The sequence below is a fragment of the Oryzias latipes genome, chromosome 23 (genome assembly GCF_053564925.1).
Source record: "Oryzias latipes strain Hd-rR chromosome 23, Olatipes_Hd-rR_3.1".
In the NCBI taxonomy this organism is placed as follows: Eukaryota; Metazoa; Chordata; class Actinopteri; order Beloniformes; family Adrianichthyidae; genus Oryzias; species Oryzias latipes.
Window position 1 is genome coordinate 8,394,481 of NC_136259.1, and position 14,066 is coordinate 8,408,546.

At 43.2% G+C, this 14,066-nt stretch overlaps 1 long non-coding RNA gene across 1 annotated transcript in view; it reads right to left on the bottom strand.

The window, feature by feature from the left end:
- LOC144989398 (uncharacterized) overlaps positions 1 to 14,025 on the bottom strand; it is a 38,547-nt gene extending 24,522 nt beyond the window's left edge. Inside the window, exons 1-2 of the long non-coding RNA XR_013653541.1 lie at positions 13,880 to 14,025; positions 6,370 to 6,466 (exon numbers count right to left, since the gene is read on the bottom strand). This is a non-coding gene — a long non-coding RNA (uncharacterized LOC144989398). The remainder of the gene's footprint in view (positions 1 to 6,369; positions 6,467 to 13,879) is intronic.
- Positions 14,026 to 14,066: the final 41 nt, after the last annotated feature.

A 14,066-nucleotide genomic window follows, 5' to 3' on the forward strand; every position in this document is an offset into this window, starting at 1 on the left:
CCACAGGAGACGGGTTTTAATCATGATCACGTGCACTGTTGCAGCATTTTAACAAAATAAAACCATTTGTTTTGTAACATTTAGACTGTGAGGTTCGTTTCAGGGTAGACTGAGAGTGAAAATGTGGGGATGACGATGTGGATGCAGGGAGCGTGGAATGAGTGGCACGCCGGTGGACCCGCAGCTCCACAGGGCAGATATATACCCCAAAGTGCTGAGTTGACAGAGAGGGTGACAGGCAAGGCTTCGCTGACCCAGCAGTGCTTGCTCTTTCGCTCTGTCTGCCTGCAGACTCATCAGCAACAGCCTTCAATACAAAAAAACGCACGCCTTTCCTGGAAACCCGACCATCTCGTGCCCTGTTATTAATTAGCAGGTACTTTTTTTTACAACCCTGTGAGGCAAAAACTTCCTCTTTTGTCTCTGAAGTCAAAGAACTGAATCCCTCTGTGTGCTGACAGAGAGTAGTCCTGTCAGTTGCATAACAGCCACCGGCAGGGTGGTCGGAACGCCTGAGCCCTCCTGTGATCCACGCAGGGTCTCCATCCAGGACAAACACAGAGCCAATATAAAGCGATAACCGCCAGGAAATGAGTTCCACAATGAACGAAACACCGAAGGCCAGGTCTGGTTCCAATCCCGGTCCATTATAACAGGAGGAAAATTGAATTGGTGTCTGCCGATGTTGCTCCGAGTGGACCGCCGTCCGCCTTTCATGTGGCTTTGAAGGTTCAGAGGGGGACTCATGTTCTCACTTATCATGTCGCAGTGGATCACAGCACTTCAAGTACCCAATAAAAGAAGGATCAGACCGAGTCACATTCAGGTAACTGGAAGAAGATGTGAGAAGGTCTTTATGGCCCATCTGCAGCAGGTTTGAGCATCGTGCCACCGGCTGCTGATCCTCAGTTTGAGTTTCAGAATTTATCAGATGGAACAGATTTATGAAAAGATACCAAAAATATATGGAAGCGATTTGTAGCATAAATAAAAAGAAAAGTCAAAACCAGAAATGCTTTTTTATTTTCAAAATGAAGCTGCATTTTTTTGACTCAAAATTAAAATGAAAAAGCAATATTTCAAAATGCTTTTTCATTTTATACTTAAATCCGCTTATTCTGTGTCATAATTAAAACGAAAATGCAAAGAGGGGATTGCATTTGCATTTTCACACCCACCCTGCAAAATTTGTAGCAAAATTCATTAACACTGAGCATTAGCAGAGAGGAGGCGGGGCGATGACGTCACTGATTTCTCCGTGTGTCTGACACACCAGGAGCAGACTGTGTTAGCGGCAGAGAAGACGGCTTTGAGTTGTGAACTTCTGATGAGTTTACACAGTTTCTCAGGACTACATTGCAGCATGTCCGCCTTTTTCGGTCCTCATTCGGACGCACCGCGGACACGCTTTTGTTTTTCGGACCGCCAGCTGCCTTCGCATAGCGGGGCGCGAAGCTCCCAATCATGATCGCCGAAGGCGGAAATGCTGCTGCGATCTGAGAAACCATTATATGAATTTGTTTTTCCAGTGGTGTCCAGAACAACAATAAAGACTGATCTAATTCCCACATATTTACAAATGTATTTGCAGCTTCGGGCTGAATTTGCTGTTCGATGACAGCTGGAGCCCCATCAACAGCTAGCAGATTTCACCATGCTAAACATTTGCTGGGTGGACCAAAAACACTCACTCAGCGCGAAGCTGCAGGAGACTATCTTCATAATGTGCTTTTATCACACAGTTAAGATTTTATTTAAGGGCCTGCTCGATCATATGTGTTTAAATCAGTGCGGTCAGACGACGCTGAAGTTGGCTTACGATTCAAGCATCTGATTCGCGAAGGCAGTAAAGGAATATTCCGCTGCATTTTTCGCATTAAGATCACCTAAAACCGGACGACGCTGAAGTTGGCTTACGATTCAAGCATCTGATTCGCGAAGGCAGTAAAGGAATATTCCGCTGCATTTTTCGCATTAAGATCACCTAAAACCGGGTCCTGTTCACAAACCGCTGGACCTGGACTGCTCAAACTTGGATTCCTGGATCTTAATGCGAAAAATGTAGTGAAATATTCCTTTACTGCCCTCGCGAATCAGAAGCTGTGAATCGCAAGCCAACTTCAGCGGCCGGACACACGGAGAAAGCAGTGACGTCATTGCCCCGCCTCCCCTCTGCTAATGCTCACTGTTAATGAATTTTGCTACAGATTTTGCAGGGTGGATGTGAAAATGCAAATGCAATCCCCTCTTTGCATTTTCATTTTAATTATGACACATAATAAGCGGTTTTAAGTATAAAATGAAAAAGCATTTTGAAGTATTGCTTTTTCATTTTAATTTTGAGTCATTTAATGCAGCTACATTTTGAAAAAGACAAAGCATTTCTGTTAATGCATTTTAACTGTCAAATTAGACATTTCTAAATGAATTTTGCTACACTTTTAACAGAAAACTTTTTGAAAATGAAATGTCAAATACTATTTTCTTTAACATTTTAATTATGTGACAGAATAAGCAGTGTTGAAGTAGAAAAATAAAAAGCATTGTGGCGGATTGCTTTTTCATTTTAATTTTGAGCCAAAAAATGCAGCTTCATTTTGAAAAAGAAAACGCATTTCTGGAATTGCCTTTTATTTATGCTACAGAATCGCTTCCATACAAATACTCTATTACTCAGTCAGTCTATGTGTCAGAATGACCATTCTTGTTCTGATACCTTTTTTTTAACAAGTTTTTGATAATACTAATTTCTTTTTCATGATCTTTTTTCTGTAGTGCAAGTTGTATAACCCTTGTGCTATCTTAGATGAACCCACCCTTGCATTGACGTGTTCTCCCTACCATGACAAAGGTGGATAAAGGTGGAAAGATTTCATGTAATCCATGGACACCAGTGAAGATCACAAATCATTGAAGAAAAAGGTTCAGAGCACTGTCTAGTGGGTCTAGATGACCCAACTCCTAATGTTAAAGTGCCGAGGATAGCACAGGGGTTAAGTAATAAACTGACCAATCGGATGCCTCAATGATGGTACAATTTCATCACGTCGAAAGTGTTCGACTGACAGCCCGTTTTCAAGTGCTAGGAGTGTGGCCTTCCAATTCTGATTGGCATGAGTGGTCGCCGTTGACCTAGACCAGGGGTCGGGAACCTATGGCTCGCGAGCCATATATGGCTCTTTTGATGGTCACATGTGGCTCGCAGACAAATCTTTAATTATACTTTTTTTTTCTTTTTTTCATTAGACCAGTCCTTCTCGGGCGCGATGCGATGCCAGAGGCGCGCAGTAGTAGCGGTGCTTGGAGAGAAAACTATCAGTTTACTATTATCTATTATTTCACAGAGTTTGTACCAGCCGGAAACCTGTGAATTGCCGTGCCTAAAACTGCGCGCTCCCGTCTCTGAGAAAGAGCGCGCAGTTGCGGGGACGGGATGTGTGAGGAAGAAAGCAGAGGGTGGGGGTGGGGGGTGGAGTTGTGGGCACAGGTAGCAGGTGAATCGCGCAGGGATTCTAGTAACGTAAAACCCGCTACCCGTCACTCACTGCAGCGTGGGTGTGTGTGTTTGGCTCCGCGTCTGCATGTGAGCAGTCTTTCTCACATCTACAGAACATTCAGACCAACCTACGATCAGGTTTAAAGTCTCAACGCCTCATTTATCAGCAACAGCATAACAATATTATTAAAAAGAATCCACAGACTTATTGTACTTTAAAAATGTTGAAATTACATCAAATGCACACATTCACTTGTAAATTTAGTTTTAAACATATCGTTGCTTACTGACTTGGACTGGGTGGCTGTTGGGCAGCGTTAAAAGTTCTGGAGTTCAATGAACGCATCAAGCAGAGATCTGATTGGCCCTCAGTTCTGTCGCTCAGCCTGTTGTTAGGTAGTTTGGACCAATGGGGTTCAGCTATGGGCCGAATAAGGGAAATGGGAGGGCTGGAGCGGGAGCAGGGGAATATAAAGTTGGGAGAAGCGCTCTGTCTCGTCTCAGCGGGAGAGATTCAGGAGTTGTTGAATTAATTGTACGGCGTTTGTTGCGGTCTACAGTAACCAGAATAAAGAACCTTAAAAGAGGTTACGTCTCAGTGCCTCAGTGTGGGAAAGGGACACTACATTATTGTATGGCTCTTTTGAAATTACATTTCAAAATATGTGGCGTCTATGGCTCTCTTGGCCAAAAAGGTTCCCGACCCCTGACCTAGACCGACTCAGACCAATCACTGCTTACTGACGTCGTCTGACTCCAACATGGCGGCGTCCAAAAAACAAAAACGCAACTGTCCTGAGTTCATTTTGTTGGACCGGAAGCAAACCATTTTCTATGGGTGACGCTACACTCACTTAGTCCAGTTCACAACCCAACACTGCACAGTACAGTTTGTATCACTCCGCCAAACTCCTTACTACAGTACCCATAATGCTGAAACATTTGGAGACATTTTTGACCACAGAATATTGGTTCCAGGTCAGTAAACAAAACCAGAATCCATACAAAAGAAGAACAGGATTCTAAGTCACACTGTTGATTTTACAAAAATGTAAAGCATTTGAATTCCCCTTGTAGTCTTAATATTTCAAATGAAGATTCTTACATCCTGTAGAAATGTTTGGCACATCATACTACAGCGTCCGTTTTGTAAAATCAAACAGATCATCAAATAAACCTTATCTCTGAATAATAATGTCAATGCTTTTAGGAATTGTTGTCTCTGTCCAACTTTTGGTTGGACTGCCAAAGTTCAGTGTCTCTTATCCGAGTCACCACCCAAATCTGTCTGCCTTTGCCCGTATGTGGATGTGACCTACAAGGCACAGACTTGTTTCTTCCCCTCCTGTTTACACCCTCCAGCGTCAACAAGGCCTGAGTGCCATGGCAACAACGCGCCCAGCTTAAAGAGAAAAGGCCCGGCGGTCCCTGCCTCCACAGGGGTTTTACAGCTGGTTTTGAAGAAAAGATTCAAGAAAGAAAAAAACCTCTTTGAAGTGGGGTCCAGCGGGGGGAGACAAATATGTCTTTGATGTGGAGAGCCGGCGAGTGTTGTGCCTTTCTGCAGGTGTTAAACGTGTTTACAATGCAAAAAAAAAAACGTCCAGTTCCCGCGCACAGCTGCGTGTTCGCTGTGTCTCCTCTGAGGTCCTCGGGACTTCCGCCGCCTGTTTGTTGGGTTACATAAAGACAAACAGAGCCATCCAGCGTCGCATCACATTTAACTGGAGTGCGATGCTTACCTGAGCAGGTAACTACATCAGGGCTCCCAACCCTTTTTTGGACTGAGAGGTCTGAGGTCTTTCCAGGTATCTGTTGTAGCCATTCCTCCAGCTTGGGGGTTACTGCCCCGAGGGCTCCAATTACCACGGGCACCACTGTACCCTTTGTTTTCCATGCTTTCTCCAGTTCTTCTCTGAGTCCCTGGAATTTCTCCAGTTTCTCATGTTCCTTCTTCCTGATGTTCCCATCGCTTGGCACTGCCACATCCACCACAACGGCTTTCCTCTGTTCTTTATCCACCACTACAATGTCTGGTTGGTTCGCCATTACCATCCTATCAGTCTGGATCTGGAAGTCCCACAGGATCTTTGCCCTCTCATTCTCTGCCACCTTCTGAGGTGTTTCCCATTTTGACCTTGGGGTTTCCGGTCCATATTCTGCACACATGTTCCTGTATATTATTCCAGTCACTTGATTGTGGCGCTCCATGTATGCTTTCCCTGCCAGCATCTTACACCCTGCAGTTATGTGCTGGATTGTTTCAGGGGGGCCTCTTTGCACAGCCTACACCTTGGGTCTTGTCTGGTGTGGTAGATCTGAGCTTCTATCGCTCTGGTGCTCAGGGCTTGTTCCTGGGCTGCCAGGATGAGCGCTTCAGTGCTGTCCTGTAGGCCAGCCCTTTCTAGCCATTGGTAGGACTTCTTGATATCCGCCACTTCAGTTATGGTCCGGTGGTACATCCCATGCAGGGGTTTGTCCTCCCATGAGGATCTGTCCTCCAGCACTGTATCCTCTGCTCTCCATTGCCTGAGACATTCACTGAGCACACTGTCAGTTGGGGCCTTGAGTTTGATGTACTCATGCATCTTGGATGTTTCATCCAGGATAGTGGCTTCCATGCTCACTAGTCGTCGGCCTCCTTCCTTGCGGCTAGCATACAGTCTCAGGGTGCTGGATTTGGGATGGATTGGGGATTTTGATTCGCTGACTGATTTTTTAGAAATGTAATTTTATTTTTTTGGTTATTTATCTTTGCTGGCCTGCGATCTACCCTCATGACCTTAAAGTTTGACCGGTCGACTGCAATCAACGTAATGAGCACCCCTGGCCTACATCTTATTCTGTAAACTCGTGACAGTACGGCGACAAACCTCATAGCGATTGGTTGAAGGCCACCAACTTTGGAGACTGATTCCCGCTGGTGACCACTGGGGGAGACAGAGCTCTGACTTCTGACACCAAGCATCCCTAAAATAAAAATAGAACCAATAGAGCTGAAATGCAGAGAAAACAAAGATATGAACATCAATATAGGTTTTACAATAAGTTATACACTGGAAAATGATGCCTTCTGAAACCAGCCTCAAGTGGTCGTTTAAGGAACTGCAACGTTTTGTGTTTAATGGGTTAGTTTTAAATTTGGGAAACACTATGCAGGTATTTGATGAATACAAAACATACTGTTCATTGTTTGTTGTTGTTCTGCAATGTTGTCAAATGGGGAAAGGGGGTTTCGTGTGTTCAAGACAATAGTCACTAATTAATCTGGGTTGCTTTTTGGTGTTTTTTATGTGGAAAAAAAATCTTTTTAGACATCAAAGTCACTTCGGTGTCTCCTTTTATTCTCGATGCTGCGAGAGATCAGAGGCCACTCACAGTGTAGTGCTACAAAATGTTATGCAGACACACACACACACACACACACCTGCCTGTGCAGACAGGCATGGGCGCTGGCTTTAACATCAAACAGAGGTGGGTATCCTGCATGCATGCCTGCAAAATCACAGAGCAGGAAGGAAAAAGCATGGCAGCTCAGACCAGGCCACGCGTCATCCTCCAATACACATATTTGTCTATAGTGCTGATTAAAAAAAGAAAAACGGAGCCTGGGAATCGGACTAGAAGCTTTAAAGTATAAAAGCCTGAATTCTTTTTGGAAAGGAATAAGTTCTTCATGAACCTCTTACAACTGGAAGATATCAGTCTTCCGTGATTCATCTTTGGGGCCATGTGACACTAAATAATTGAAAATGTTTGGATTGTTCCCTGTTACTGAAAACAATGGTCCCGGCTAGAATATGATTATTACATGTCTCCTCATTGAACGCTTTGCTGCTTTATTATGCTTTTAATGCTGTGAGCCCAAGGACACATAAAAAATAAACAGACTAAATGAATCATTTCAAATGAAAAGAGGTCTTCCTATTTAAAAAAAAAGATCAGAAACAGATTCCATTCCTCTTGCTTTTCTCCGCCTTAAAATCCCCTGGAATTTCAGGTATTGCGCAAACGGTTGAAGAGTTAAGGTAGTCAAAAGAATATCAACACTGGAGCTCAAACTCTGGTGTTAAAGGGTTAAAGACCTCTACAAAGGCGCCAGCGAGCACGTCTCCATGAGAGGTTCACTGTCTACTGCAGGAGCATCTAAGAACGAGTTTCGGTTCGGGTGCTTCCTGCACCTTCCCCCCCCCTTGGAGTCAAAGATTCCCGTGTGGTGCTCTGAGAAGGACCGGTTGGGCCCAAAGCTGCAGAGCTTCCCATATGCGCTCACCCTAATTGTTGGCGGTTGAGGGTCCAGCTGGGTGAAAGGAAGGCGAGCGCCACCGCATCAGAGGGAGCAGCAGAGTTTAAGGAGTGCCTGACATCAGAGCCGGCGCAGACCGCTGACAGACAACAAAAGCACATGGTGCCACATCTGGCTTTTAGTTTAACATGCAGTTTCCCTCCCCAGCGCTATGATTATCCCCGTCCCACCGCCTTTCGGTGCAATAATAAGGCTTGTCTGCTAAGGACAGCTTCAGGGAAAAAACAAAAAAAACAAAGCTTCGACCGCTAATGAATGAGAGGGGGATAAAAAATCAGGACGGTCAATAGAAGATGATAGATTCAAATGCGATCGGCTCAGTGACAGTGAACTGCAATCCATGCGATTGCAAAGCTTTGGCCGGTCGGTGTCCTCATGCTCACCCCGCTGCAGCTGCACCACATGTGAAAAGGCTAAGGGTTTACTGGCAGAAGAAAACTACCACAAATAGAGGGAGGAGAAGAAAAAAAAGAGGGGTACCCCTCAAGCCACAGAGTCTGTGCGCACAAATGCATCCTGGTTAAGGTTTTGTGGAGATTCACTTTGTGGAAGCGAATAAACAAAGTAAAATGTAAACAAACGTAAAATAAAATAGGGGGCCAGCAAAGTGATTATTACAAGGTTAAAAAATTCTTCCGTCCATCCTCTGAACCCGCTGAATCCCTTTTGGGGGTCACTGGGTTGCTGGAGCCTATCCCAGCTACTATTGGGTGAGGTGAGGAACATCCTGGACAGGGTGTTGCAGGGCCACACACTCAAACTTAAGTTATAAACGCACCTTCAAGTGACCACTTTTAATGAAAAGTGCATAAACGCACATTTCGGGCTTCCACATTGTAAAGCGACATAATTTTCTTCAAAAAATGAAGCATTGAACTCACATTGAAAGTTAAACCAGGATAAATGTTGACCAATTAGAGACTCGGATTTGGTTGTGATGTATGGATGGCGCCCCCTTTTAATTCATGGAAGTGCCGACCTTTCTAAAATTGATCATTGAAGAAAAATTCATAACTGCTGTTTGAACCCAACCAGAATTCTATGACACCAAGTCTTTCTTATATCAGAATAGAGCTGTGAACAAAAAATCCTGGAGCAAGATTCACCAGATTTGCACCGCATGGACATTTCACACCAAACCTCCAACTGTAGGTGGCGTATAAACAGTAGATAAGGAAGAGAAGAAGCCCCTCCCTGCTTGCAGGTGTGAACACCATGAGCTAAACGGACGATCAAAAACCTGCGTTTAGCGCGCTGAAGAATGCGTGTCACATGCCGGGGTGAACATAGCTTTACATTCACACTTGGGGACCATTTAGAGACACCAATTAACTTGTAAAGGATGATTTTGGACTGTGGGAGGAAACCGGAACGTCAGAAGAAGACCCACACATGCACAAGAGGAACATGCAAACTCCACACATGAAGAACCCAGCTGGGATTCAAACCAGGGTATTCTCGCTGTGAGAGTGCTAACCACTACACCCCCGTGCAGCCTTCCCAAAAATCCAGTAAAAGAACCCATTTTGATATAAATCAGTAATTCCTTTTTGTTACATGACGTGTTTGTTGTGTAATAATGATTTCTGGAATAATGTAATAGTTTTTTTTGTCTGACATTCAATGATATTATCGTTTTGTTACATTACGATTAATACAAATTTCTTCAATACTGGAATAATCTTTAATGAGGGCAATCGACGAGAATTATAAATAATAAATACAGTTCTGCAAAATGATCATATCTTTTGATAATAATGAATAAAGGTTCTGTTATAGTTATGTGATGTGTGATAAATGATACCGTTAAGAACCTAATCTTGGTTGTTTGATAAAAAACTGGATTATGGCAACTACGAAAAAAAAAAAAAATTAACTTTGCTTCTTTTTTCTCCCTTTTAAGCAATGAATTCAGAAAACCATGAAATTCAATAGATTTAATGTGTAGTGAATGTTGATGATTTTGAGTGTCCGCCCTGTGACTGGAAGATCATGACTTTAAATCCAAGCCGGCCGAGTCATACCAAAGACTCTGAAAATGGGACCCAATGCTTCCCTGCTTGACACTCAGCATTAAGGGGTTGGATTGGGGGGTTAATCCACCAAATGGTTCCTGAGTGTGGCTGTGTCTGCAGCTCACCGCTCCCCCAGGAGGTGGGTCAAATGCGGAGCATAAATTTCACGCACACACCTAGGTGTGTGACAGATAAGGGTACTTTTTGATAGTTTTCTTACCAATTTCTGATCAAATATCTCAAAAAGATTTGAAAGAGACACGTCATTTTTTGTCTTATTCCTTTATTTTTTTAATTGCTTGAAATCTATCTATCGATCAATCGATCAATCAATCAAGCAAGCAAGCAAGCAAGCAAGCAAGCAATCATTCATTCATTCATTTAAGGATGATAGACAGTTTTTGAAACATTACTAAAACATAAAAACATAAAGTAATAGTTATAGTTACTGATTAATAAAAAGAAAAACTATATTGTACTGAAAAATGTCCTCAAAACAAGTTAAAAAATTTAAAATCCGAAACGTGTTTTTCCTCTCAAGTGCCAACAGAGATTTCCTAAAATAAGTTGTGAAGTTCGGCCATTTTATGTCTTCAGAAGTCCGAGATCTGTCACCCCCCCGTGGTCACCAGCGGGAAATGTCTCCAGAGCTCTCGACACAACATTTCCCAGCAACCCCAGTGCACTGCTCCTGGATGCTGCACGCCTGACTCTCATTTACTAAACACTCACAGTCTACTTAAGCACTGCACTGAGCTTCACTCAGTGTGAAGTATTGTTTGGGCCTCTCTGCCTTCATTACCAAGCGGTATATTTGGACATGAGCTTCTGGTTCCTGACCTGGTTTCTGACTCTGTTAGCCTGCTGCGACTATCACCTGGATGCTGACTATCCCTGTTACGTATGGATGGGAATAGAAGCCCCATCAAGCTTTCCTTGGGGTTCATGTAATTGTGGCAGAAAAATGAACAAACCATTCAGGGCTTTGAAACCACACAGAACAGCGGCATCTGGTACACTGGACGTGTATCATATGCTTCAACTAAGCTCCTTGTAAGACTTCATTGTGAAAATAATGAAAACATTTAAAACAAAATTAAGTGGTTAACGATGATAAAAAAAAAAAGTAAAACAACACAACGAGTTATGTTTTCTGTGAGGAGTGCTTGACACAGCAAAACACACATACATGAAGAAAACGAACACAAGGCACTGGTCTTGAACCCAGGATCTCTGGATGCAGACATGACTTTTCCAATAAGCTATCTCTGCTACAAATGACATACCATGCCATTATATATTTGTAGAAGTATTTTCTTTATGAATAACGTTCATAGTGTACTCTCTTATTAGGAGAAACCTAGTTGAAACGATCCTGGGCCACTGTGCATTTTTGACCAGGAACTATGGTAAAGTGCAACGAACTGACGCTGATTCCAATACAGTGGAAACAATAAAACTGGTCGGGAAACGTTCGGGATTCATTTGTATTTACAGAGAACAGCGCGCCCAACTGTACAAACACAAGTGACATCTGAACGTAGGAAGTATGACGTATGAAGCGCCAAATGCATCGTGTGGTCATCAACCACATGATCTTTGTGGGCGGCCGTGGTGCAGCGGTAGGGCGGTCGTCCCATGATCGTAAGGTTGCAGGTTCGATTCCCGCCTTGCACGCCCATGAGTCGAAGTGTCCTTGGGCAAGACACTGAACCCCACCTTGCCTCTGGTGGTAGGCGGGCGCCTGTGTTTGGCAGCGGAGCGACCACCAGTGTGTGACTGTGTGTGTGAATGTGTGTGTGACTGGGTGAATGGGTCTGTGACTGTAAAGCGCTTTGTCCTTGTAGGAAGAAAGGCGCTATATAAGTATACGCCATCTGCGCTAGTTGACACACGCCCCGAAACATTGTGTCGAACCACGAACAGGCCATCCCTAAGCTGAGCTAATAAACCTGCTGCAATTGGAATCAGCCATCGCCTGATCTCGTGACAACTACTAGTTGGAAATATAATGTCTTGAATATGTCGTAACCCTTGTGCTATCCTAGGCACTTTAACGTTGGGAGTTGGGTCATCTAGACCCACTGGACAGTGCGCTGAACCTTCTTTCTTCAATGATTTGTGATCTTCACTGGTGTCCATGGATTCCATGAAATCTTTCCACCTTTATCCACCTTTGCCATGGTAGGGAGAACACGTCAATGTAAGGGTGGGGTCATCTAAGAAAAGCACAAGGGTTAACAGCCACATTTTTTAACAACATTTTTTTAAAGATTAGAAATGTACTTTTTGAGTTGTGACCATTGGAGCAACTTCCCAACACCCCTTTGTTTATACACTCTCCCACTAGCTTACAGCCTCTCACAACCCCAACCAAACAATGGCATCATTGTTAGGGAGCAACATAAAGCTATCCCGCTGTACAGTTTTGAGCCATATTCCAGCACAGACGAGGAAAACAAAGACGTACATGACATACATACTTGTCTACAAGTGGAATTATCAGAATGGAGCGGAGCAGGGAGCTCGTGAGTTGCTGTTGTAGGTTTTTCAAACGTCATTTTTCGTCTGCTCCTGATTCCCAATGATTTGAATAAACACTCAGAAATGCAAATTTGAGCTAGGTTTTCTTTACATATGTCCTCCATCATCAGAAAAATGCCACAAGAATATGTTTAAACTACTAAAAAAGAACATTTTTCATCGAAGTGGGTCTTTAAAAAGTCATTCAAGTGATACTTTAAGATGATTATGGTCTAGAAATAAGGGTAGTTAGACTGTTTTAGCTCTTAAAATAGGATAAGTTTGGGAGAAAGCGTATAAATCGAACCATTTTGCAGACGTGAAACCCTTTTTTGAGGGATACACGTATTAAGATATATTTGCAATTATCAGAGACCTAAATATGAGCAGCACAATTAACTAAAAGAAATCTTACCAAGACTACTAGTTCTACTAACAGATTTCTTCATAACAAGAAAAGAGCATCTTGTATTCAACAGTTTTAAATATATTCCTTCATACATTTTTGTTTTGAGAAGAAGATTGTATTTGATCAGAAACGCAGATTCAATCAAACATTGATTCAGTATGAAATAAATGAGCCTAGATGGCTTTTGCAGCATCTATATTAGTAACAGTGATTCATGCATTAGTTAGAATGCTGATTCATGTTCTGTCATCTGACTCATTTCTCCAAAAAAAAAAAAAAAAGCTGAATCATACAAATCATTGAGTAATAAAAACATTTGATGGGTTTCTCCGCTTCACTACTATATTCAGACTATTTTATTAATTTGATATAAGAAGGATCATATTTTACTGTGATGGCCGTGCAGCTTTGACAGGGACACACGTGTCCAATAGAGGAGATCAGGGTGGGGGTCTGCTGCATCTCCACTGCCTCCAGATCAGACAGGTCGGAACCGGCTCCTTCCTTCCACCTTCAGCAAGCCCAGCGTGTCAAAACAACTGACATCACGCCGCAGGAAGCCTCGCTGGGTGGCAGGGTCGTGCTTTGATCCGCACGGAGGAAGAGGAAGGTCTCCGAGGCCTTCGCATCATTCGGAAAATCGAGTAAAACGCTGAGCTGACTGAAGGGAACATCAAAAACCATCAGAGATGCGACTGAATCCACTGAGAGACACTGTGTACTCTTTGAGTGATCAAGTTCCAGATCCAGGTTTTTAAGGACCACACTGACACCTTGTGGTCGTTTCTTATCACTGCAGCCGACCCAACCCACAACAAAAAGAGTATTTGACAAAAGATGGGTTCTGTTTGTAATGTCCATCTTCGATACACTCCATTTCTTTGCAAAAAGTGGCAGAAAATAGGCATTTAGTCAACAACAACAGTACACCTCAGTGTTGTAATCCTAGTTTCTCACGATGGAGGTCAAAGGTTTCCTGTAGGTCTTCACCAGGTTTTCTCTGATGCTGCTATTTTGGTCCATTCTTCCATACAGAACTTCTCAAGAAGTGTGAAGTTTTGGGGCTGTTGCTAGGCAACACAGACTTTCAATTCACAGATTCACAATTTGATTGAGGTCCAGAGACTTACCAGACCACTCCAGAACCTTTTAACGTGGGAACGATTTTGTTGTCCAGGTGATGTGTTTGGGATTATTGTCTAAATAGATAGATAGATAGATAGATAGATAGATAGATAGAGAGAGAGAGAGAGAGAGAGAGAGAGAGAGAGAGAGAGAGAGAGAGAGAGATAGATAGATAGATGACTTTATTAATAC